We start from the raw sequence: 26424 nt of genomic DNA, 5'->3' as shown, positions 1-26424 counted from the left end.
ATTGATGTGTTTGAAGCTGTGGTATTTCTTGATAGTGCCTGCTATTCCCCCGTGATTCGTTTATCTAAGAGCTATGCTAATTGCTCTGTTTCTCTGTGTTGTTTTTTGAACATAAAAACGTAGCCAATTTCCACAAGGGATAATAAAGTTATATTGGATTGGATAGTATCCACACATATATTATACAATATAACATTGTCTATATTAGTGGTGGATGTGCAAATGAATGTAAAATGTGACCCTTGGATGTATATGTACTTAATTACTCCTACACATGAAGTGAAGCCATTTGAGACTGGGTTTAGCACTGCATAAATGTACCCATTTTGTCATTTGAATACAGTGCATTTAGCAAAACGTAAGTGCAGGAACTCCTGCATAAAAAAGAAGCTATATTGTACAGGCAATGTATGACAACATGAATTGCACAACTGTTTTATGTCAACCTCTGATCTAAATACTGTACATGGTAGAGAGCGATTGACCACTGTTTGTCAGACCTATGTCCAGCCCAGTGGATCCCAGCCTGTATACCCATAACTTAGGATATTATAGAGGTCTTGAACTACAGCTGCTCTCTAGTAGAAACCACACAGAGCTTAGTTCATATCCTCACTGCTATTTGTTCTGGACATAGTACTTACATCCACATATACACAGTCCCTCCTGTCATTACACACAAGCCACTCTCTTCTCTCTGTGTGTGTGTGTGTGTGTGTGTGTGTGTGTGTGTGTGTGTGTGTGTGTGTGTGTGTGTGTGTGTGTGTGTGTGTGTGTGTGTGTGTGTGTGTGTGTGTACACCCGTCCGTACATCAGTGCCTGCATCTTTTAACGCCCGTCTCCATTTCTCTCTGTCTCTCTTTCATTCTCCTCCATCTCACTCTCCATCTCTCACTCTCAATTCGATTCTGTAGACTTTACTGACATGGTAAGTTAAATAACTTACATTGTCAAAGTACACGGTCCCACCATTGTTGTTATACAACAGCAATAAGGCATCAATAATACTAGCAGTAGTGGAAATGGTATTACCATTAACAGCAACTACAAGAACAATATTAATGAGAATAATGAATGAGCCAATTGGAAGCCGGGGATGATTAGGTGGCCATGATGGTATGAGGACCAGATTGGGAATTTAGCCAGGACACCGGGCTTAACACCCCTACTCTTACGATAATTGCCTTGGGCTCTTTAGTGACCACAGAGAGTCAGAACACCTGTTTAACACCCCTACTCTTACAATAAGTGCCTTGGGCTCTTTAGTGACCACAGAGAGTCAGAACACCTGTTTAACGTCCCATCCAAAAGACAACACCCTACACAGGGCAATGTCCCCAATCACTGCCCTGGGGAATTGGGATATATATTTTTTTAGACCAGAGGAAAGAGTGCCTCTTACTGGCCCTCCAACACCACTTCCAGCAGCATCAGGTCTCTCATCCAGGGACCGACCCTGCTTAGCTTCAGTGGCAAGCCAGCAGTGGGATGCAGGGTGGTATGCTGCTAGCCCAGATAGCATGTGTGTCATGCCACTTGGGTGGATGTAGTGTGAGGACGGTGGAGTTGTGCTCATCTAACCATGAGCACCGGCCTATCACGCGCGAGCATGTGTTTAATGTCACTCATTTCATTGGTGGGGGCTGGGCCAGTTGCTCTTCTCACAGCCGGTGCATAGCTCTGCCTGGTGGGCTGTGGCTCCTCCAGATGTGGATCTGCGGTGGGGGGAGAGGGGGATGGTAGGCCTCGCCTGGGGGGGGTCTGAAGCTGGGCTGGTGTGGTCTGTGCTGCGCTGGCTGTTGGGGGCGTTAAGGTTGGTGGTGCTGGGGGGTCCGGGGTGATGTCTCTGCAATATCGAGGGGGGGGATTGCTCCTCTGTTCCTGGGTGGAGGGGTCAGTCCAGATGGAGGGTGGGATGGGGGCCAGGTGTACATTGGGTCGCAGGGTACAGTCCCGGGAGAGGCTGGCGTTTATTCTTTGGATTGTGGCAGGGTGGAAGTCCTTCCTCTGTAGAAGGGTGGAAACCACAATCCTTGAGTTGGGGAAGATTCCGGAGGCCTTCTCAATCACTCCTTGTAGTGAAATCGCCACCCTCTCCTGCTGAGCACGCAGGTCGTTGCTTCCGGTGTGTTTGATTATGTGGCCTGGCGACCCTGGGCGCTGGGCCTTTTCAAGCAGCTCCATGACACTCTGCGTTGTTGGGCACCATACCTTTTGTGTCTAGGGAAACGTTTATTCTCCTGAACAAACTTCCCATTGGAGTTCATCAACAGGACGATATCAGCCAGTGTGTCTTCTGGACTAGAGGGGATAGAGTTGGGGCTGGTGGGTGTTCGGGCCTGTGCTGGTGCCGCGGTCAGCGGGATTATGTTCTGTGAGCTGGGGTGAGGCGCGCAGCGGGCAGGGCTTGGGAGGCGTGATTGGTTGGGGTGGGCTCCAATGTTGTGTGAGGGCAAGTCACAGAGTGGTGATCTAGCTGCTCCTGCAGCGTGTCCTCTGTTCTCTTTCTCTCCTGCAGCTCCTCTCGCAGGGTGGTCAGATCGTTATTACTGTTCTGCCTGTCTTCGTGTAGCTCTCTCTCCTCCTTTGTTCGATCAGCCAGCTCTCTCTTGAGTCCGTCTCTCTCTTGCCGAACCTCTTTCAGCTGTGTTGCAAGGCTGCTGTCCTGCTCTGTCCTCACCTTGGTCAGGAGCTCCTCTAAGGTGTGGACGTCTGGTGGCTGTTTGCTCACGCTCACCCTGAGCAGGACCACCTCCCCCTCCACTTTGGTGAACTCATCCCTCATGGCATCCCTCATGGCACCCAAACAAGGGCACTGCGTTCATCCACCTCTGGCCTGCTCGCCTCCCTACCTCTGAGGAAGTACAGTTCCCGCTCAGCCCAGTCAAAACTGTTCGCTGCTCTGGCACCCCAATGGTGGAACAAACTCCCTCACGACGCCAGGTCAGCGGAGTCAATCACCACCTTCCGGAGACACCTGAAACCCCACCTCTTTAAGGAATACCTAGGATAGGATAAAGTAATCCTTCTAACCCCCCCCCCCCTTAAAAGAGTTAGATGCACTATTGTAAAGTGGTTGTTCCACTGGATATCATAAGGTGAATGCACCAATTTGTAAGTCGCTCTGGATAAGAGCGTCTGCTAAATGACTTAAATGTAAATGTAAATGGCAGCTCATGGTGGTGAGGAGGGCATGAGCCTGTTCTGCACTGAGGGGAGGGGGGGGGACGCTCTAGTGTCCTCCACTATGGTGGGAAGAGAGTGAGAGATGAGATGTGCCTTTTTGGGTGGCGAGAGTGGGGGTGAGGGTGGTGCTGGTTGAGTCTCTCTTGTGGGAGGGCGTGCCACTGGTGGTGCTGGTTGAGTCTCTCTTGTGGGAGGGCGTGCCACTGGTGGTGTTCTTCTCTCCCTCTGCTCTCTCCTTAACCCATTACAGTCGAAGCCCTGTCTAAGCTGGGGGAAAGGGGGTGGGGTTCTACTAAACTATATGGATTTTTTTTAAGAAGGTCATACCAAGGATCATTTTGCTAAAAACAATAAGGGGTTAAATACATAAAATATGGGGACACCCATTCATATTAATGGGTTTGGCTATTTCAGCCACACCCATTGCTGACAGGTGTATAAAATCGAGCACACAGCCATGCAGTAGAATGGCCTTACTGAAGAGCTCCGTGACTTTTGACGTGGCACTGTCATAGGATGCCACCTTTCCAACAAGTCAGTTCATCAAATTTCTGCCCTGCTAGAGCTGCCCCGGTCAACTATAAGTGCTGTTATTGTGAAGTGGAAATGTCTAGGAGCAACAACGGCTCAGCCGCATAGTGGTAGGTCACACAAGCTCACAGAACGAGACCGCCGAGTGCTGAAGCGTGTAGCGTACGAACCATCTGTTCTCAGTTACAACACTCACTACCGAGTTCCAAACTGCCTCTGGAAGCAACGTCAGCACAAGAACTGCTTGTCGGGAGATTCATGAAATGGGTTTCCACGGCAGAGCAGCAGGCACACAAGCCTAAGATCACCATGCGCAATGCTAAGCGGTGCCTGGAGTGGTGTAAAGCTCGCCGACTCTGGACTCTGGAGCAGTGGAATTGCGTTCTCTGGAGTGATGAATCACGTTTCACCATCTGGCAGTCCGAAGGACGAATCTGAGTTTGGAGGATGCCAGGAGAACGCTACCTACCCGAGGAGGAATAATGGTCTTGGGCTGTTTTTCATGGTTCGGGCTAGGCCCCTTAGTTCCAGGGAATGGAAATCTTAACGCTACAGCGTACAATGACATTCTAGTTGATTCTGTTCTTCCAACTTTGTGGCAACAGTTTGGGGAAGGTCTTTTCCTATAACAGCATGACAATGCCCCCGTGCACAAAGCGAGGTCCATACAGAAATGGTTTGTCCATATCGGTGTGGAAGAACTTGACTGGCCTGAACAGAGCCACCTCAACCCCATCGAACACCTTTGGGATGAATCGGAACGTCGACTGCGAGCCAGGCCTAATCGCCCAACATCAGTGCCCGACCTCACTAATGCTGTTGTGGCTGACTGGAAGCAAGTCCCCGCAGCAATGTTCCAACATCTAGTGGAAAGCCTTCCCAGAAGAGTGGAGGCTGTTATAGCAGCAAAGCGGCGGAGCCAACTCCATATTAATGCCCATGATTTTGGAATGAGATGTTCGACAAACAGGTGTCCATATACTTTTGGTCATGTAGTGTATGTGTAGTTTGGTCGTTTGATGTAGTTGCATTAACTCCCCTTGCTTTTTCTGGCTCGCTGGTTAGCTTGCTGGCAAGGTTTTTGTTGTGTAACGTTAGCTAAGCGACTGAGAGTCAAAACTTCTTCATTTGAGGCGCAGTGTTACTTTTCTCCCCCTATTCTGATTAAATAGTTGTAGTTCATTATTTATTGTCTTGAACTCTTTTTAGACGTGAGTGTTTATCTCATTTTAAAAACAAAAATAAGAGCGAGAAAAATCAGGAACTCACGCTGAGCATCTCTCTCTCTCTCCCTCCCTCCCTCCCTCAGTCTCTCTTTGTTAATTACAGTGAGGTGTGGATAAAGGGACTAAGCTCTATAATCTGGACTGATACGACCTGACCACCAGTTGATCCCTTAGCACTATTACTCACTCCTCAACCCAGCACTAACATGGACACACACACACACCTAGATACACACGAATACACACACCTAGACAAGGACACACACACCTAGACATTCCTCAACTCAGCACACACACGGACACACAAAACGAAACACTATTATAAATGTACATTGTAACGCACGCACGCACGCACGCACACACACACAAATATTAGGGTGTGTGTACTAAGGTGGGGAGCAGGGAGAGTGAGATACAGAGCCGGCATGAACATGGGGACCGGGAGAAAGGGAAGAAAGACAGCGTGGGTGAGAGAGCAAGATGGGGGGGGGGGGGGGGGTGCATGTATCACAGGTGGCTGGTGTCACCTTAATTGGGGAGGATGGGTTTATAGTAATGCAGGAATGGAATAAATGGAATGGCATCAAACACATAACAAACATTCACTCCATTCCAGCCATTATTATGAGCCGTCCTGCCCTCGCCAGCCTCCTGTGATCTGTAACAGGTGGAGAGGGGCAGAGAGATACAGAGAGATAGATATTGTGAAAAGGGAAGCAGGTTGACGTTTATTGGGATGAATCTTGTCCTGGACGCAGAGCTCCCGATTTCCACTACATGGGCCAGCGGTCAAAATAGGCTTTACTGTATATTGTAAAAATTTGGGTTAGGCATAAGGTTAGCAGTGTGGTTATGGTTAGGTTGAAAATCAGATTTTGTGACTACCCTGCAAAGCTGCCTCCAGTACATGAGTCATCCCAATAAATACCAACCAGCGAAAGGTTGTGCTATTTTGTAATTTTTTTAGCATTTTGTGTAACTTATTTTTAACTTATTGTGTACATAATGTTGCTGCTACCGTCTCTTATGACCGAAATAACTTTTGGACATCAGAAAAGCGATTACTCACCACAGACTGGAAGAAACTTTTTCCTTTAACGAGTCCCACGAGAAGGATATCCTGCTTTCACTGGAACAGGCCCAAATCCACGCCTTTTGCGTGAAGAAAAGATACCGGAAAAGGGGCAGCAGATTGGGCACCCTTCTGAAAATCCGGAGGCGAGCGAGTAAACTCCCACTGCCTTCCGTTCTTCTTGCTAACGTGCAATCATTAGAAAATAAAATTGATGACCTACGATTAAGATTATCCTACCTACCGGACATTAAAAACTGTAACATCTTATGTTTCACCGAGACGTGGCTGAACGAAGATACGGACAACATAGAGCTAGCGGGATTTTCCATGCACCGGCAGAACAGAGACGCTACCTCTGGTAAGAAGAGGGGTGGGGGTGTGTGCCTTTTTGTCAATAACAGCTGGTGCGCAATGTCTAATATTAAAGAAGTCTTGAGGTATTGCTCGTCTGAGGTAGAGTACCTTATGATAAGCTGTCGACCACACTATCTACCAAGAGAGTTCTCATCTGTATTATTCGTAGCCGCCTATTTACCACCACAAAGCAAAGCTGGCACTAAGACCGCTCTCAACCAACTCTATAAGGCCATAAGCAAAGAAGAAAATGCTCACCCTGAAACGGCGCTCCTAGTGGCCGGGAACCTTATTGCAGGCAAAGTTAAATCAGATTTACCACATTTTTACCAGCATGTCACATGTGCAACCAGGGGGAAAAACCTAGACCACCTTTACTTCACACACAGAGATGCATTCAAAGCTCTCCCCCGCCCTCCATTTGGCACATTTGACCATAACCCTATCCTCCTGATTCCTGCTTACAAGCAAAAACGAAAGCAGAAAGTACCAGTGACTCGCTCAATACGGAAGTGGTCAGATGACGTGGATGCTACACTACAGGACTGTTTTGCTAGCACAGACTGGAATATGTTCCGGGATTCATCCAATGGCATTGAGGAATACACCACCTCAGTCATCGGCTTCATCAATAAGTGCATTGATGACGTCGTCCCCACAGTGACTGTATGTACATATCCCAACCAGAAGCCATGGATTACAGGCAACATCCTCAACAAGCTAAAAGCTAGAGCTGCCGCGTCACACTAATCCGGGCACTTAAGAAATCCCGCTATGCCCTCAGACGAACCATCAAACAAGCAAAGCGTCAATACAGGATTAAGATTGAATTCTACTACACCGGCTCTGATGCTCGTCGGATGTCGCAGGGCTTGAAAACTATTACAGACTACAAAGGGAAACCCAGACGCGAGCTGCCCAGTGACACGAGCGAAATGCCTTTTCCCCCTCAGGAGACAGAAAAGATTTGGCAATGGTCCACAGATCCTCAAAAGGTTCTGCAGCTGCACCAACGAGAGCATCCTGAACGTTTGCATCATCACCTGGTATGGCAACTGCTCGGCATTTTGACCGTAAGGCGCTACAGAGGGTAGCGCAAACGACCCAGTACATCACTGGGGCGAAGCTTCCTACCATCCAGGACCTATATAATAGGCGGTGTCAGAGAAAAGCCCATAAAATTGTCAGACTCCAGTCACCCAAAGTATAGACTGTTTTCTCTGCTACCGCACGGCAAGCGGTACCGGAGCATCAAGTCTAAGACCAAAAGGCTCATCAACAGCTTCTACCCCCAAGCCATAAGACTGCTGGACAATTCATAAAATCGCCACGGGACAATTTACATTGAACCCCCCCCTCCCTTTTGTATACTGCTGCTACTCACTGTTTGTTTGTTGCCTATGCATAGTCACTTCGCCCCCACCTACATGTACAGAATTCCTCAACTAGCCTGTACCCCCACACACCGACTCGGTACCGTTGCCCCCTGTATATAGCCTCGTTAGTCTTATTGTGTTACTTTTTATTATTACTTTTTATTTTAGTTTACTTGGTTAGTTATTTTCTTACATTTAAGTCATTTAGCAGACGCTCTTATCCAGAGCGACTTACAAATTGGAAAGTTCATACATATTCATCCATATTCATCCTGGTCCCCCCGTGGGGAATGAACCCACAACCCTGGCGTTGCAAGCGCCATGCTCTACCAACTGAGCCACACGGGACTGTACTGTACTGTACTGTTGGTTCAGGGCTTGTAAGTAATCATTTCACGGTAAAGTCTACACTTGTATTCGGAGCATGTGACAAATAAAGTTTGATTTGATATGAAAGGGCTGGAGGGAGGGCAAAAACAAGAAGAAGAAGAGAGAGAAAGCTATGGTAGAGATTAGGAGGTCTGCTTGGAGGGGGAAAATAAGGGAGGAGGGGAAGAGGGACTGAAAGATTGTTTCATTATCAACTGTTTTGGCAATGGGCAGTGTTTACCACTCATTCCAATAGTGTGCTGGAAGGTATTCAAATTGAAGGGGGGAGAGGGTGAGAAAGAGAGAAGGAGAGAGAAATAGGAACCCTAGCCAAAAGGTGGTGATGCAGCCAGTCAAGATGCTCTCAATGGTGCAGCTGTAGAATGTTTTGCGGATCAGAGGGCCCATGCCAAATCTTTTCAGCCTCCTGAGGGTGGAAGAGGCATTGTCACACCTTCTTCACAACTGTGTTGGTGTGTGTGGACCATGATAGATCCTTAGTGATTTGGACACGAGGAGCTCTCGACCCGCTCCACTTCAGACCCGTCGATGTGAAAAGGGGGCGTGGTCGGCCCTCCGTTTCCTGTAGTCCACGATCAGCTCCTTTGTCTTGCTGTTGTTGAGGGAGAGGCTGTTGTCCTGGCGCCACACTGACAGGCCTCTGACCCTCCTCCCTATAGACTGTCTCATCGTCGTCGGTGATCAGGCCCACCACCGTCGTGTCGTCAGCAAAATGAATGATGGTGTTGGAGTTGTGTGTGTAACGCGGCGGCTGTACTGCCTGTTTGCCTCCCTCCATTTCCTGTTTTCATTTTCCATGAGACTTAAACACTGTCCATCACAGACTTGGAGACTACAAATGAAAAAGCAGACTATCTGTAGTTTAAAAAAAAAACAGTTACAGGGAAAGGGGGAAGAGATGGAGAGGTTGAGAGAGATTTAGAAAATAGGCTGTCTGTTGGCGTGAAGGAAACGGTGTTGAATAATTTATAATGACTTTACACATCAACGACAGTTTTTTTTTCTCCGTGCAGCTCGCAAATAAATAGGTGTCGCGTGCTCACACGTTAATACGTCGTGGAGTGGCTGTGCGTGTGTGTGTGCGCGTATTTCTCTTTCTAGCCTGTGTGTGTGTCCAACGTCTTGCGAAATAGTAAAGCCAGACGCTTTTTAGTCTTTAGCCAGAGTCCCTCATCTTGAGAGGAACCAACTGCTGTCTGCCACCCTCCCTACACACTCCATTCAAAAGCACTCACCCTTGAAGCCACACCGCAGCAACCAGAGAAACGTCAACAGGCTTCTCGTCATTAGCAGACCACCTATAGGCCTAAGCCAACAGAGGACAATAGATAATAGTAGATAAATAAACATTGGCAATAATAGATCAGTCAATGACTCCACCGGGCTTTAAAGACTATTCATTAGACCTCCTTTGGCCTTAAACAAATAAAGATACATTTAGGACAATATGTGAGCAGCTGTACCAATGGTCATTGACGCAAGATGGAACGCCCATCCACAGGTGCAGGTACGGTATACCAGAGTTGACTGACTGCCGCTTTGAAGTGGTACACGATGGAAACAAACCACGACCACTTGGCATACAGTGCCAGTCAAAAGTCATCAAGGCGAAACGTGGCTACTTTGAGGAATCTCAAATATAACATATATTTTTGATTTGTGAAACACTTTTTGGGGGGTTACTACATGATTCCATGTTTTATTTCATAGTTTTCATGTCTTCACTATTATTCTACAATGTAGAAAATAGTCAAAATAAAGAAAAACCCTTTAATGAGTAGGTGTGTCTAAACATTTGATTGGTACTGTAGGTAGTACTATTTTGACCATGTATTCATGAAGAAAAAAGTTATAATTTCAACATCCCTGTTAGGTACTTAGTGATAACATGGCAAATGTTTCTACATTATTTACAATGTGAAAATACCCATAAATTCTGTCTACTTGTACTCCAATTCATGTCAAATGGGTCAAGTCCACTTATACAGTAAGTCAAGCATTGTAAACTATTGAAAAAAATATATATACACAATTCACTTCCTGACTCGAGTTGACCCCAACGATAATGACTACACACAGAAAATAGAACGGCTGCATTTTAAGGAAACAAAATAAAGCTACTATTCATTCCAATTCTTTTTTCATCAGTAACATCTGTGATTTGACATGGGTCCCCAGATCCTCAAAAGGTTCTGCAGCTGCACCATCGAGAGCATCCTGCCCGTTTGCATCACCACCTGGTATGGCAACTGCTCGGCATCTGACCGTAAGGCGCTACGGAGGGTGGTGCGTACGGCCCAGTGCATCACTGGAGTCGAACTTCCTGCCATCCAGGACCTATATAATAGGCGGTGTCAGAGGAAAGCCTATACAATTGTCAGAGACTCCAGTCATAGACTGTTTTCTCTGCTACCGCAAGGCAAGCGGCACCAGAGCGCCAAGTCTAGGACCTAAAGGCTCCTCAACAGCTTCTACCCGCAAGCCATAGCCTGCTGAACAATTAATACAATCGCCACCGGACTATTTACATCAACCCCCCCCTCTCCCTTTTGTACACTGCAGCTACTCGTTGTTTATTATCTATGCATAGTCACTTCACCCCTACCTACATGTACAAATTACCTCAACTAACCCGTACCTCCGCACACTGACTCGGTACCTGTACCCCCTGTATATAGCCTCGTTATTGTGTTACTTTTTATTATAATTTTTTACTTTAGTCTACATGGTAAATATTTTCTTAACTCTTCTTGAACTGCACTGTTGGTTAAGGGCTTGTAAGTCAGCACTTCACGGTAAGGTCTACACTTGTTGTATTCGGCACCATGTGACGAATATAGTTTGATTTGATTTGGTTTTTGATTTGATTTGGTCATTTGAACCTAGTGGACTCTCTCTATCCCTCACCCAATCTCGCTCTCTTGGGCTCCCATCCTCCCATTTAATTGCGTGCCGTTTGATTCAGAATCGTGTCCAGTTGTCCACCGTTGATGAGCTGTCGCTTTTCTGAGAGGACTATGCTCCTAATGTGAGAGAGTTCAGCCTCGTTTCTCGATCTCTTTATACATCTCAGTCAGCTACCCCACAAACCAGGGCCTGTGCTCATCAAGCATCTCAGAGTAGGAAACTCATAATGAGTAAGATTACATGATCTCCCGCTGCTTCTTCAACAGAGACATTGCTCAATGAACAACAACTCAGAGTCAATATAGACGTTAAAGTGGCTGGGTGTAAGTTAGAGAGCTAGGCAGCTGTATCTTTCCGGTAGTACAAAACAGATACAAACCATACTAAATCAATAGTCCTGAATTGTGGACCATTGTCCAATTTCATCTGTAGTAAATATCAAATGGACAAAAAAAATTATTATTACCGGAGCAATATATACTTGTTTTCCTGTTCTCATTTCACCTATTATTGCATGGACAAAATAACATCCTATTGGATAAGGGATGCAAACATGGGAGAAGCAGAGAAAGGAAGAGGAGAGGAAGAGGGAAAAAGGAGGGAGGTCAAAAAGAAAGTATGTGATGGGCACGAAGCAGATGGGTTGTCGTCTAGGGGTCATCAACATGAGTCATTCCTCTGGGTTGAGAGAGAGAGAGAGAATACTCTGTTCTCAGCAGATGTACACGTAAGAGAATATATCACCTAGGAAATGGGTGGCAGATCATCTACACGACTGCCTGTGTTTTATGATGCTGACAGAGCCCCCGCTGCCAAGCTTTAATCAGTTAGGGCCCTGACACACTCCCCTGGGAGGTCGGGAGTGTATGTGTGAGTGTGTGTGTGTCTCAGTGCGGAAGTGTGCGTGTGTGTGTGTAGATCAGTACAGATATGTGTAAGTGGGCTTCCACAGATCTGTGATTGTGCCTCCATCTGAGCTGCTGTGTGAAGATAGAGCAGTGTGTGCGTGCGTGGATTATTCTGTGAGACGCCAACGTAGAAGACAAACTAGACACTGCTGCAATGTGGGTCTTGATTAAATCCTTAAAATATGCAAGTAATCTACATAAGAACTTCCAGAAATAGGGTGGAGTCTTTTTATATCAGACAGATTGTGTTTTTCTTTGCCATGTAACCCCTACAATCTCATATTTCCCCAACTGCAGCACTACAAACTTTTGGGAGTAACTAATCTCTCCGTTTGCCATTATAAAGTACACTGTGATTATGGACAGTGTACACAGTATGTGGCTAAGATGAAAAACGACAAATAGTTGAGACCTTGGAATTATAGGGTCCAACGTGCTATTTTACATTTGCAATGGGAAATGGAAAAACTAATTGTAACTTGAGTGTCACATATGAACAGTTTTAAAAAAAGAAAAGTACACAAATACACCAGTGGACTTAGAATTCTATTTCCATGGATCCCCTATTGGCGTATTCTAAGCTTCCTGTTTTGAATGTTAATGCGGCCTAGTTGACATGCTCGTGGAGTTGCCAGATTATTGGCTCGGTCAGGTGATGGTGATTACCTGGTGATTACCTTTGCGCTGTAGGGGACTTGGGGTATCATGGAGTTCTGCTTTAGGTAACGCTGTCTGAGGTGAACTATGTGCCTTCTTCAATGTGTTTTAAAGGCCTTCTGCTGCGTCTGTGTGTGTTGGGATCATGTGGAATCGGTGTGTCTGTGTTGAGCGTGATCGGACAGATAAGTTGCAGAGACTAGAGGTCACGGCAAGGGAAGCAGTATCACGGAGCCTGTGTGTCTCAATGTTTTTGTTTAATGCCCTTTCTGCTTGCCCAAACACTTGAACACCCTCCTCCGAATCACAATGATACCCTTTATATTCGCTGACAGAGTAGGCTGATGTACATCACACTCACACACATGGATCAAAATAGACAAATTTCACAAGGCATCGGACACCCATCATATGGCATCCTACTCCGCGTGACTGCTGTGATTTCAACATGCATCACACATCCCACCCTCCCATAGGAACGTGTGGAATGTTTAGCTCTCCCTTGGATCACGCTGCTCAGTGGAATTCCTATCCTGTGTTATAGTGTGTGACCTGACCCTGTGACCGCCCCCTATAGAGGAGAGACTGGTACTGTTTATTTAATGGACCGTCCCTTTAAGGGCCAGCTACTGCCCCATTACCTGCCCTGTATCACTGACCATTCCTTTAACAAAAATATAATTATGCCCACATTTTGGTTGCTTGAGGTTAATTGCCAGCTACTAACTTATGACCATTAACTGACCTATAACCAGACTGAACCTTAAAGGGCTACTTACTGCTCCTATCACTGTACATTCCCTTTAAGGGCCGGTAACCGTCCCATTACCAAATACTGTGGGAATGGGGTTAAAATGGTCTGTGAAGGTCGTGTTGAGTTGACAAGGTGCTGTCTCTGTACACACACACACACACCTTCTAGTCAGAGCCACATCATGCAGCCTGCAGCCTTATTGAGTAACTGTCCTGTTTTTGGGCTTTTCCACAGAGTGGCCTTTCCAACACACACAGAGCCCCAGTGTGGCCAGACTGGCCCTGGTCCAGAGGCTGTCTAGAACATCCATTCAGCCCAGAGACTGGTTGTAAACACCAAGCACAACAACAACTGTCTTCACCCACTTCACTTTATCCACCCCATAACGTTTAGCCTTACATAGCACCAATACACAAACTACACAACAATACACAAACTACACAACAACTGTATACCAACCCCTGACCCACTCTTACACAATCATTTGACACAGACTATTGCCTTTTACCCACCCCTAACACAGAACTACTGGTAATATGGCACACAGACAACTCACCCTCTCTTAACATAGGACTTAAATACTAATACAGACAACTACCGCCTGCCTGTACCCATTTCCTCAACTCCTAACTCAGCCTACACAGCACCAATACACCAATAGCTTAGTGACTTCATTGTCCCCAAAGGGCCATTTGCATCGCCGAACTTCCTTCTACGAAACAATGGAACACAAACAAGCCAACAGCTACTGTAACTGCAAAATCAGGCTTCAGCAGTCAAGAAAATAACTTGCCAAATATCAGATCCTTCACAGTACGTCCACAGGATGACTAAACAACAACTTGTTTTGGGAAGGGAGTTGCTGCTTTCAAAACAGGAAGAGAGTTACTGCTTTCAGTACATGAAGAGAGTTGCTGCTTTCAGTACATGAAGAGAGTTGCTGCTTTCAGTACATGAAGAGAGTTGCTGCTTTCAGTTCATGAAGGGAGTTGCTGCTTTCAGTTCATGAAGGGAGTTGCTGCTTTCAGTACATGAAGGGAGTTGCTGCTTTCAGTACATGAAGAGAGTTACTGCTTTCAGTACATGAAGAGAGTTACTGCTTTCAGTACATGAAGAGAGTTACTGCTTTCAGTACATGAAGAGAGTTACTGCTTTCAGTACATGAAGGGAGTTGCTGCTTTCAGTACATGAAGAGAGTTACTGCTTTCAATACATGAAGAGAGTTACTGCTTTCAGTACATGAAGAGAGTTGCTGCTTTCAGTACAGGAAGAGAGTTGCTGCTTTCAGTACATGAAGAGTTACTGCTTTCAGTACATGGAGAGTTACTGCTTTCAGTACATGAAGAGAGTTACTGCTTTCAGTACATGAAGGGAGTTACTGCTTTCAGTACATGAAGAGAGTTACTGCTTTCAATACATGAAGTGAGTTACTGCTTTCAGTACATGAAGTGAGTTACTGCTTTCAGTACATGAAGAGAGTTACTGCTTTCAGTACATGAAGAGAGTTACTGCTTTCAGTACATGAAGAGCGTCACTGGTTTCAGTACATGAAGAGAGTTACTGCTTTCAGTATAGGAAGAGAGTTACTGCTTTCAGTACAGGAAGAGAGTTACTGCTTTCAGTACAGGAAGAGAGTTACTGCTTTCAGTACAGGAAGAGAGTTACTGCTTTCAGTACAGGAAGGGAGTTACTGCTTTCAGTACAGGAAGGGAGTTACTGCTTTCAGTACAGGAAGAGAGTTACTGCTTTCAGTACAGGAAGAGAGTTACTGCTTTCAGTACATGAAGTGAGTTACTGCTTTCAATACATGAAGGGAGTTACTGCTTTCAGTACATGAAGAGAGTTACTGCTTTCAATACATGAAGGGAGTTACTGCTTTCAATACATGAAGGGAGTTACTGCTTTCAATACATGTCAAACATTTTATGAAAAGGTTTTCATCCGACAGCATGCTAAGAATGTGATATAGGATACGTGTGATGGTATGTGTGTTAATCTTGTGCGCACGTGCGCAAGACTGCTTGCAGATGTGTGTGTGTGTGTGTGTGTGTGTGTGTGTGTGTGTGTGTGTGTGTGTGTGTGTGTGTGTGTGCAAAAGGTGAGGGTATATAATCCTGCACAGCTAAACTCTGTTTGATTGATATATCTTCATTTAGCTAACCCCATCCTGTCTCCGCCACGCTCGCACACACACACGCATGCGCACCCACACACACACGCACACACACACTGCATTGAATAGAGCACCTCTTCAGGGGGTAAAAAGTGACATTGAGAGCAGACAGACAGACAGAGACAGAGCTCACACATGCCAATTAACCAAGCCCCCCTCTCATTATCACCATGGCTACCGTGCCAACCCGCAGCCACTCGAACATCTGTCCCAGTCTGATGGCTAAGTGCTTGTCTCTGACAATAAGCACACACCTAGAGACACACACACACACACACACACACACACACACACACACACACACACACACACACACAGACAGAGGGACAAATGTCAGATGGGCTGGTCCATTTTTACCTAGTGGACCTGTCTAACTTGGGGTTTTTGCACAAAATTATTATTATTATTAAAATAAAATGGTCCGGTGTGGGGGTCTGGAGAAAAATAAAATGGTCCGGTGTGGGGGTCTGGAGAAAAATAAAATGGTCCGGTGTGTGGGTCTGGAGAAAAATAAAATGGTCCGGTGTGGGGGTCTGGAGAAAAATTAAATGGTCCGGTGTGGGGGTCTGGAGAAAAATTAAATGGTCCGGTGTGGGGGTCTGGAGAAAATAAAATGGTCCGGTGTGGGGGTCTGGAGAAAAATAAAATGGTCCGGTGTGGGGGTCTGGAGAAAAATGAAATGGTCCAGGGTGGGGGTCTGGAGAAAAATAAAATGGTCCGGTGTGGGGGTCTGGAGAAAAATAAAATGGTCCGGTGTGGGGGCCTGGAGAAAAATAAAATGGTCCGGTGTGGGGGCCTGGAGAAAAATAAAATGGTCCGGTGTGGGGGTCTGGAGAAAAATAAAATGGTCCGGTGTGGGGGCCTGGAGAAAAATAAAATGGTCTGGCGTGGAATATGACAGCATCTGGGATCTCCGTCCTTCAGTCTATAACTACCAAGCTTTTTAAAAATGTAAATACAAGCGGCCAGTCATTTATTGGGTAAACAACCGGCGTTCTGGTTCAGGGCACACTTCCACACCACCCTGAAGAAGGCACCATGATGCCGGAACGCCGGTTGTTTACCCAATAAATGACTGGCCGCTTGTATATAGAGTACGAGTCTCCGTACTCATTTTTTATAGACTATAGTTTACTCGCCGTTAGTCAGCACCTCTACCAACTGTTTGGGCTGTGCGCCAGCTCATGCTTTTTATTACACTTTTACATAGAGAGACACAAACACGCATTATCTGGATGTTTCACGCAGACAGATCTTCCTGCCAAACACAAACACGGGTGCACACGTGAACGCAGTCCTCCTTGTTGCATGGTGCTGTAACTAGTAGCACAGTTAATTAGACCGAGGAACCAGAGTGAGGAACGCTCCTGCTGGACTGCACTCCTCCACCACATCTCCAGGGAGGATGATCACACGCAAACGCACATAAGCGCACGCGTGCGCACAGACGTTACACAAAGGCATACACCGTTCGTATCCGCACAAATGGAAACACACACACACACAAGCGCTCACACATGCACACGAATTAAAGAGCACCCGTGTTCCTTCTCTCCATTCCACACACTCATCTTTTTCTCTCTCTCTCACACACACACACACACACACACACACACACACACACACACACAAACAAACAAACAAAAAAAGCCCTCAGTAGCATGTCAACTCCAGTGTGCAGTATAACATAAAAACGTCTGGCAGAGAGCATCTCTCTTTCAGCTTTCAGTGGCCTTCTCTAGCTAATAGCACCTCTTCAGATGTGGCACTTCAATCAGACAGACACAAACACATCCTTGAGACGATATCCCAACAACACCCCACCCTCCCTGCCTCTTTTCCCTCCTCTCGGGTGTTTCTCAACCCGTCCAGCTGTCTTTCTTTCAAACAAGGTGGAGCGGAACCGTGACGACTGGCTCTTCAAACTACTTCAAACTAACCCCTCATAAGCATACGGCACCGGTCTTCAGATTTGTTTGCTAGCCTCCGGTTTACCTTGCTGAACCCGGCTCTGGTCTGGTGCATGCCTAGAATTCAGAAGCGCTGCTTTGGGACTTGGCGAGGGGGGGGGGGGGGGGGTGTAGTCAGAAGTGACTCATTAGTTCTTTCCTCTCTCTACTTTTACAAGCCCCCTGACAGACGTTGAAATGGGAAGGGGCAATGAGTCAGGAGAGCGTGCCCAAACAGATCTGGTTAAGATTAGCGAACACGCACACACAGAGACACGAATACACATGCATATACACACACAGGCAAATACACACATGCATGCACGTACATACGCATGTGCACATGCAAACACACATGGCTGTTAATAGCTAGTGCAGTAAAAACAGCTAGCGCAATAAAAACAGCTAGCGCAATAAAATCAGCTAGCGCAGTAAAAACAGCTGGCGCAGTAAAAACAGCTGGCGCAGTAAAATCAGCTGGCGCAGTAAAAACAGCTAGCGCAATAAAATCAGCTAGCGCAATAAAATCAGCTAGCGCAGTAAAAACAGCTGGCGCAGTAAAAACAGCTGGCGCAGTAAAATCAGCTAGCGCAGTAAAATCAGCTAGCGCAATAAAAACAGCTAGCGCAATAAAATCAGCTAGCGCAATAAAAACAGCTAGCGCAATAAAATCAGCTAGCGCAGTAAAAACAGCTGGCGCAGTAAAAACAGCTGGCGCAGTAAAATCAGCTGGCGCAGTAAAAACAGCTGGCGCAGTAAAAACAGCTAGCGCAGTAAAATCAGCTGGCGCAGTAAAAACAGCTGGCGCAGTAAAATCAGCTGGCGCAGTAAAATCAGCTAGCGCAGTAAAATCAGCTAGCGCAGTAAAAACAGCTAGCGCAGTAAAAACAGCTAGCGCAGTAAAAACAGCTAGCGAAGTAAAAACACCTAGCGCAGTAAAAACAGCTAGCGCAGTAAAAACACCTGGCGCAGTAAAAACACCTGGCGCAGTAAAAACACCTAGCGCAGTAAAAACAGCTAGCGCAGTAAAATCAGCTAGCGCAGTAAAAACAGCTAGCGCAGTAAAAACAGCTAGCGCAGTAAAAACAGCTAGCGAAGTAAAAACACCTAGCGCAGTAAAAACAGCTAGCGCAGTAAAAACACCTGGCGCAGTAAAAACACCTGGCGCAGTAAAAACACCTGGCGCAGTAAAAACAGCTAGCGCAGTAAAAACACCTAGCGCATTAAAAACAGCTGGCGCAGTAAAAACACCTGGCGCAGTAAAAACACCTGGCGCAGTAAAAACACCTGGCGCAGTAAAAACAGCTGGCGCAGTAAAAACACCTGGCGCAGTAAAAACACCTAGCGCAGTAAAAACACCTAGCGCAGTTAAAACAGCTGGCGCAGTAAAAACAGCTAGCGCAGTAAAAACAGCTGGCGCAGTAAAAACAGCTAGCGCAGTAAAAACACCTAGCGCAGTAAAAACAGCTGGCGCAGTAAAAACACCTGGCGCAGTAAAAACAGCTAGCGAAGTAAAAACACCTGGCGCAGTAAAAACACCTGGCGCAGTAAAAACAGCTAGCGCAGTAAAAACACCTGGCGCAGTAAAAACACCTGGCGCAGTAAAAACAGCTAGCGCAGTAAAAACACCTAGCGCATTAAAAACACCTAGCGCATTAAAAACACCTGGCGCAGTAAAAACACCTGGCGCAGTAAAAACACCTGGCGCAGTAAAAACAGCTGGCGCAGTAAAAACACCTGGCGCAGTAAAAACACCTAGCGCAGTAAAAACACCTAGCGCAGTAAAAACACCTGGCGCAGTAAAAACACCTGGCGCAGTAAAAACACCTAGCGCAGTAAAAACACCTGGCGCAGTAAAAACAGCTAGCGCAGTAAAAACACCTAGCGCATTAAAAACAGCTGGCGCAGTAAAAACACCTGGCGCAGTAAAAACACCTAGCGCAGTAAAAACAGCTAGCGCAGTAAAATCAGCTAGCGCAGTAAAAACAGCTAGCGCAGTAAAAACAGCTAGCGAAGTAAAAACACCTAGCGCAGTAAAAACAGCTAGCGCAGTAAAAACACCTGGCGCAGTAAAAACACCTGGCGCAGTAAAAACACCTGGCGCAGTAAAAACAGCTAGCGCAGTAAAAACACCTAGCGCATTAAAAACAGCTGGCGCAGTAAAAACACCTGGCGCAGTAAAAACACCTGGCGCAGTAAAAACACCTGGCGCAGTAAAAACAGCTGGCGCAGTAAAAACACCTGGCGCAGTAAAAACACCTAGCGCAGTAAAAACACCTAGCGCAGTAAAAACAGCTGGCGCAGTAAAAACACCTGGCGCAGTAAAAACAGCTAGCGAAGTAAAAACACCTGGCGCAGTAAAAACACCTGGCGCAGTAAAAACAGCTAGCGCAGTAAAAACACCTGGCGCAGTAAAAACACCCAGCGCAGTAAAAACACCTGGCGCAGTAAAAACAGCTAGCGCAGTAAAAACACCTAGCGCATTAAAAACAGCTGGCGCAGTAAAAACACCTGGCGCAGTAAAAACACCTGGCGCAGTAAAAACACCTGGCGCAGTAAAAACAGCTGGCGCAGTAAAAACACCTGGCGCAGTAAAAACACCTAGCGCAGTAAAAACACCTAGCGCAGTAAAAACAGCTGGCGCAGTAAAAACACCTGGCGCAGTAAAAACAGCTAGCGCAGTAAAAACACCTAGCGCAGTAAAAACAGCTAGCGAAGTAAAAACACCTGGCGCAGTAAAAACAGCTAGCGAAGTAAAAACACCTGGCGCAGTAAAAACACCTGGCGCAGTAAAAACAGCTAGCGCAGTAAAAACACCTGGCGCAGTAAAAACAGCTGGCCCAGTAAAAACAGCTGGCCCAGTAAAAACAGCTGGCGCAGTAAAAACACCTGGCGCAGTAAAAACAGCTGGCGCAGTAAAAACAGCTGGCCCAGTAAAAACAGCTGGCGCAGTAAAAACACCTGGCGCAGTAAAAACACCTGGCGCAGTAAAAACACCTGGCGCAGTAAAAACAGCTAGCGCAGTAAAAACACCTAGCGCAGTAAAAACAGCTGGCGCAGTAAAAACACCTGGCCCAGTAAAAACAGCTAGCGCAGTAAAAACACCTGGCGCAGTAAAAACACCTGGCGCAGTAAAAACAGCTAGCGCAGTAAAAACACCTGGCGCAGTAAAAACACCTAGCGCAGTAAAAACACCTAGCGCAGTAAAAACACCTGCCGCAGTAAAAACACCTGGCGCAGTAAAAACACCTGGCGCAGTAAAAACACCTGGCGCAGTAGAAACAGCTGGCGCAGTAAAAACAGCTAGCACAGTAAAAGCTAGCCTTGTTAAAACTGCAGGTAGAGTGAGAATAACACCTTATAAAGCATGTTGGCCGGCTGATACAGAGATAGTGTTGTTTTTCTGATACATCTCTCTCTCACACACACGTTCTCATTCTCAAATCAGAGGGTCAGGGTGATAGGAGAGACTCAAATGGCGATGCGCGACGGAGGCTCGGGGGGGGGGGGGGGGGGGGGGTTGTTTGACTGTTTGTTTACAAGTAATTGGGCCACAGACGTACGGATGGCCATCTCAGATAACACACGGGGTGAACGAGGGAGGGGGGAGGCGGGCAAGGAGGGAATGGAGAGGGCGAGAGAGAGGGAGGGAGGGATGGAAGATGTGGGAGATGAGGGATGAAGAGAGAGAGAAAGAGGTAGATGGAGGGATGATGAGATAGAGGAGATAATGGGAAGAAGGAAGGAGTGAGGGACAAGGAAGGCGAGAGAGAGAGACGGTGGAGGAAGGGAAAGAGGGAGGAGGAGGATGGGAGATGTTTGGCTGAGGAGGAGAGAGAATGAAGGATGGGTTGGGAGGAAGGGGAGTGGATGAAAGGGAGGATGGATAGAAGAGAAAGACCCTGGGGGGAAATGGTATCCGATAATTAAAGAACTGTTGTCTTGCAGAATGTGCTAGTCTTTATACTACGTGCTACGGAGTACATTCCCAATTAAATATTACATCCGATAATATGAACACAAAAGAGCTAACGATATACGTGCCCTTGCTTGCTAAGCTTATTACTGTCAAAGTAATGAATAACATAACTTATACCCACCAAATATGCACATCCATTATGACGCCATAATCTGACAAAGACGACTTATATGGATACTAGTAGACCAAAGCTTTTACTCTCTGACCAGTGTGTCCAAATGTGACTCTTTAACACTGACCCCAGACCAGTGTGTGAGGGTTACACAAACATGACCCAGCATAGCCTCCTTAACCCTTCCTGCATAAAGAACACAGAGTTCAAATACATACAGGAGGGGGTGCATCTCAATAGTCTAAAGTGGCTTCCTCCCCTCGTCTCCTCTCCTTGATCTGGACTCATCTGAGAAGCAAGGCTAGGTCAAAGCAATGTGAAGGAAACCTAGGATGACTCTAGTGTGTCACCTGTGCAGTTTGTTTTAAAAAAAAGCGAAGAATACAAAGACAAAGTCAGGAAGCTACTTTCAACTATTGAGATGTGCCCGCCCGACTATTGAGATGTAGGACTTCAACAGCGCTCTGGATCAACGGAGGGAAATTCATTACATTCCTCCATCGCTGCCCATCACTCTTTCCCACCAGCGCTTTTTTCTTATGTTTGTGAAAATTACCGCACCATGTCATTCTCCTCGACCCCACTCTCAATTTACTGTCTCGGCTGATGTTCGCAAAAGGCGCTCGAGAATGAGGGCGTCATTTTTATTTGGTTGGGTCTCTAAAGCTCTTGGGAACACGTACAAAGAGGAGAGAAGCTTGAAGTTCATCCAACTCCCGCCTTCTAGCTGACAGATGAGAGATTAGTGGTTCATTAAGTTTGACAAGTTGACGGGCATGCACAGAACCAGCCCTGAGCCAATGAGAGTTGAGTCTTGCAGGGGGCAGAACACCCAGAACCAATATAAATACAATTATATTATCTAGCCTGTTGCCTAGTCACTTTATTCCTAGTTATACCGATACCGATTTATTTGAGGACCAAAAAAAGCCGATGTCGATTAATCGACCATTCCGATTAATAGGTCGACCTCTAATATGTACATAATGTATCTACCTCAATTACCTCATACCCATGCACATCGACTCGGTACTGGTACCCCAGGTACATATCCAAGTTATCGGTAATCATTGTGCATTTATTATTACGTGTAATTACTTTTCTATTATTTCTCTATTTTCCTTCTCCCTGCATTGTTGGGAACAGCCCATAAGTAAGCATTTCCCTGTTAGTCTATCTGTTGTGTGCAAAGCATATGACAAGTACAATTTGCCATCATTTGAATAGGTATGATAGAAATAGTATGGCCCGGTGGGTGGGAAAAAAACCCCAAGCCCCTTCTATGTTGGCAGATCTGAAAGTATTGGATAGATGTAAGCACGGTTGCTTATACCTTTCAATTCTTGCAGATCTGCAAAGGGACAAGGGCTAGGGAAAGGAGCTAGGTGTTGATTTTTGACTGGGACAATCTGACTTGGTAGGACACAACCTAGCAGTCTAAGGCTACGCCCTCAACGACAGAAATCTGTGAAAGTTAGATAGGACTTCTAAACGTCATTCATTTCCCACCTAGCCCTATCAGATGAGAAAACAGAACATCAAGAAGAAAGCCATTTTCTTTCAGCCGACTCGGATTTAGCTACAGTCTGAGAGCTGTTGCTGCTGCTAAGCAAAGAGAAGGTTACCACAGAGACGATTTGCATGTAGCATTTTTCAAATGTCACGCCTCAGTCAGAGCCAGACCATAATAAACAAAGTCTCCGACGACAACCGCAAAACACCCATAGCCTCACTGAAGCTAAAGCACTATACCACAGTCCGTTTCATTCAAGTGGCCATGGTGTCTTTCTTGATAAATTCATCCAAACCCACTTTCTGCTATTGACAGGTATGGCTTCCCATAACATCAAACGGCGCGTGAAATTGACATCAAAGGAAATGGAGACTTGAAGTTTCACCTGGATCTGTTTTTTTTAACAGGTTTGTTTGTGCCGATCCTTAGCAAATCAAAAGGTTTCACTAGAACTAACATTTCAAAAAACCCTCTGTTTCTACCACTCCTAAACTGGATTGTCAGCTTTACTGGTTTCCTTTGCACCCACCCCTACATTAGAGGAGTGGGGTTTGGGTTAAACATTTCTCTCGCCGGGGTCTCCTCTCCAGTCAAGAGAACAGGGAGGGCATCAGAGCAGGAGCATTAAGGACAAACTTCAATCAGCGCTAGGCAGAGACCGGGTTTAAAGAGCAGGGAAGTACTGTAGCTGCATCTTTCCCAGCAAGGAGCAATGCTGTATTAACGTAAGGAGAAGAGGAGAGGAGGAAGACAGTATTTATTTCTCTCTTTCTGGCACATTCATCTACGCCTACTTTCTCTACTTCTCACACTCTTTCATTTTCTCTTTCATACACACACTTGCACATCCTATTCCTCTATTTGATCTCATTCTTTCTGTCTCACACACACACACACACACACACACACACACACACACACACACACACACACACACACTCTCTCCTTATCCCTCTCCCTCCCTCTATAGGGGTCTACGGACAATGTGCAAACATGGCCGACGGAGCGTAGCACAGTGTTGCAATGTCGTTTTTCGTCATAAAAGGGGTGGCTCCTTGTAATACGCTCTGCATTCAACTCAATTTTTTTTCCTACCTGGAAATTGAGACCCGACATATCATTCCTTGCGAAGACTGAGGGGCAGTATTGAGTGAGTTCTGCAACGGAAGTCCCGCCCCGGTGTCTACATCACATCTTTTCCAGTATCCCTTCTGGTATAAATACAGAAGCGATGGGCATTCTGCTACTTAGCCTCTACTACTTGCAAGCTTCCTTTTTTGTGCTTTTTGAACACCGATACTGAAATCAAAGAAACATAGAGAAAGATTCGGGACCGGTATATTCGGAATCTGAAAAGGGTGAAGGAGAGGAATGGGGCTGCCGCAGGTGCGTGTCCCACCGATTGTCAGACAGTTGGATTGGCTTCTTGTTCATGTGAAACATCATCAGACAGATCTTATGTTTAGCAGACCTAGTTAGAAGATGTGAAATCAGCTCTTTTCTGGATGGGAGAAATTGTGAGTGGAAAATATTGAGTGCCTGTGTTATAAGATTAGCAGGGCTAATGTGTGTGTTAATTAGATCGGGATGTTTATGAAATCCGTTATTTTGGGGAAACATGTTTTTAGATTGGTTGAATTGTATTCTAACATATTCGCCATCTGCTTGTAGGTGTTGGAGGAGGGTGGAGTTTTGGACAGTCCAGAGATGGAGCTGAGCTCTGAGGGCCCATCTACAGGTGGTTCATCACCCCTTGATTCATCATCTCCCCGGCCTGGTTCATCACATTTCCCTCTTGTGATAGTAAATAAAGATCTAAAAGTACTGCAAATGTATGTCTGCTTATTTGTACTTGTGGCAGAAAATATTACTGTTTTGAATCAGTCACTCGGTACAGCTGTACTGCTTTGTACATGAGCTATGTGGATTAGGTTAATGTCTTGAGGGGGAGGGGGTGTCCTTGTTGTCTACAGCTGGACACACCCATTTACTATAGCAGGAAGGTGAAAGGCCACTACACAACACAAGGTTAGGTAAATGTCTTGAGGGTCTAGCCTCACAATTCTTTAAAAATAAAAAAACTACAAGGATGAAGTCATCATAGTACTCTTTATTGTGATTTGTCCAAACAGCAAAACCAAGTGTGAGGCTCACAACAGGAGTCAAACCGTCATCAACCAGAAGAAGAGAACATATGTGTGCACCTGTTTTCTAAACCACACTCCAACATTTACAGTAGGGTGCCAACGTGTGATCGCAGCATCCTGGAAAGACACCTGGCCTGCTGGTGTGAGGAAGTAGTCCTTGAGGTCCTTGAGGTCTATAGCAACTCTGGTTGCCGTGTCTGTCGACATGTTTCAAAATAGGAAAAATGCCAAGGGGGGTGAATACTTTCGCAAGCCACTGTATAAGTTATAACTCGTAATGATACTCTGCTGTGTGCTGCCACGCGCCAAAAACCGATTGGTCACAGACAGCATTTCTGCAGCATTTACAGGAGAGCTGCGAGTTCTCCCGTGCGAGAAGCGAGGGGCAAGCCGCTGAAGCAAGTCGTCAAACCGACATCCGAATGTATTGAAAATGTCTTTCCTCGTCAATGCTTCGCATAGGTTGGACAAGAGACGTTTATTCCCCATTGTCCCCTCTTGTAGTACTCAGTGGAAGAACTTGCCATTTTCTCAGTCCTTTTTTTCCTTCTTCTCCTCCTGAGTAGTTGTTGCAGTTCAAATCAAAAAGAGACATGTTTGTTTCCGTGGCTAAAAAGTAGTGGCGTAAAGCATAGAACAGCAGACTAGCCTGACATGGAGCTAGCATTTGTAAAGAGGCACATAACACGGAAGTTCAAATGTCGGTGCTAGCTAGTCAAATCGAGTGGCTCGGCCCCTCTTGCTTGGTAAGCTACTCTTGTTCCCAAGCCCCCTGGTGGAGATACACTATACAAGACGGACTTCCTCTCTGAGTGGAACCCAACGGATAGAGTCTGCTGGCCCATCCACACACGTAGCTCAACTGAGTGGAGCTCGTAGCCACCTTTTGGTGGATTGGTATCCCCACTCCGTCTCTCCTGACAGACGGACGTACAGGCAGACAGACGGTCCAGATAACAGGCAGACAGACGTTCCAGATAACAGGCAGGACACCAGCCAATCAGCAGCGAGCGCAGCTATTCCCTTCCCACCCTACTGTAAGTATGAGTTACTAACTAAGACTGTATCTCTCTCTCCTCTGGTATTTCCCAAAGACATTCTTATTTCATCTTCTTGATTCATTGCATACAAAACTGCGGTGCTTCCAGTGACGCTAAATGCTACAGGCTCAAACATCAGGTTTGAAT

At 46.1% G+C, this 26424-nt stretch overlaps 1 protein-coding gene and 1 long non-coding RNA gene across 3 annotated transcripts in view; one reads left to right on the top strand and one right to left on the bottom strand.

Moving 5' to 3' along the window:
• LOC139554519 (exostosin-1c-like) overlaps positions 1-26424 on the bottom strand; it is a 75211-nt gene that overhangs the window by 23281 nt on the left and 25506 nt on the right. The window lies entirely within an intron of this gene.
• Positions 24046-24914, top strand: LOC139554522 (uncharacterized). The gene is made up of 2 exons (XR_011670853.1): positions 24046-24607; positions 24762-24914. It is a non-coding gene; the product is annotated as an uncharacterized lncRNA (long non-coding RNA).

Source organism: Salvelinus alpinus, chromosome 26, assembly GCF_045679555.1.
Source record: "Salvelinus alpinus chromosome 26, SLU_Salpinus.1, whole genome shotgun sequence".
NCBI lineage: Eukaryota > Metazoa > Chordata > Actinopteri > Salmoniformes > Salmonidae > Salvelinus > Salvelinus alpinus.
This window is presented reverse-complemented; position numbering and strand designations above follow the sequence as displayed.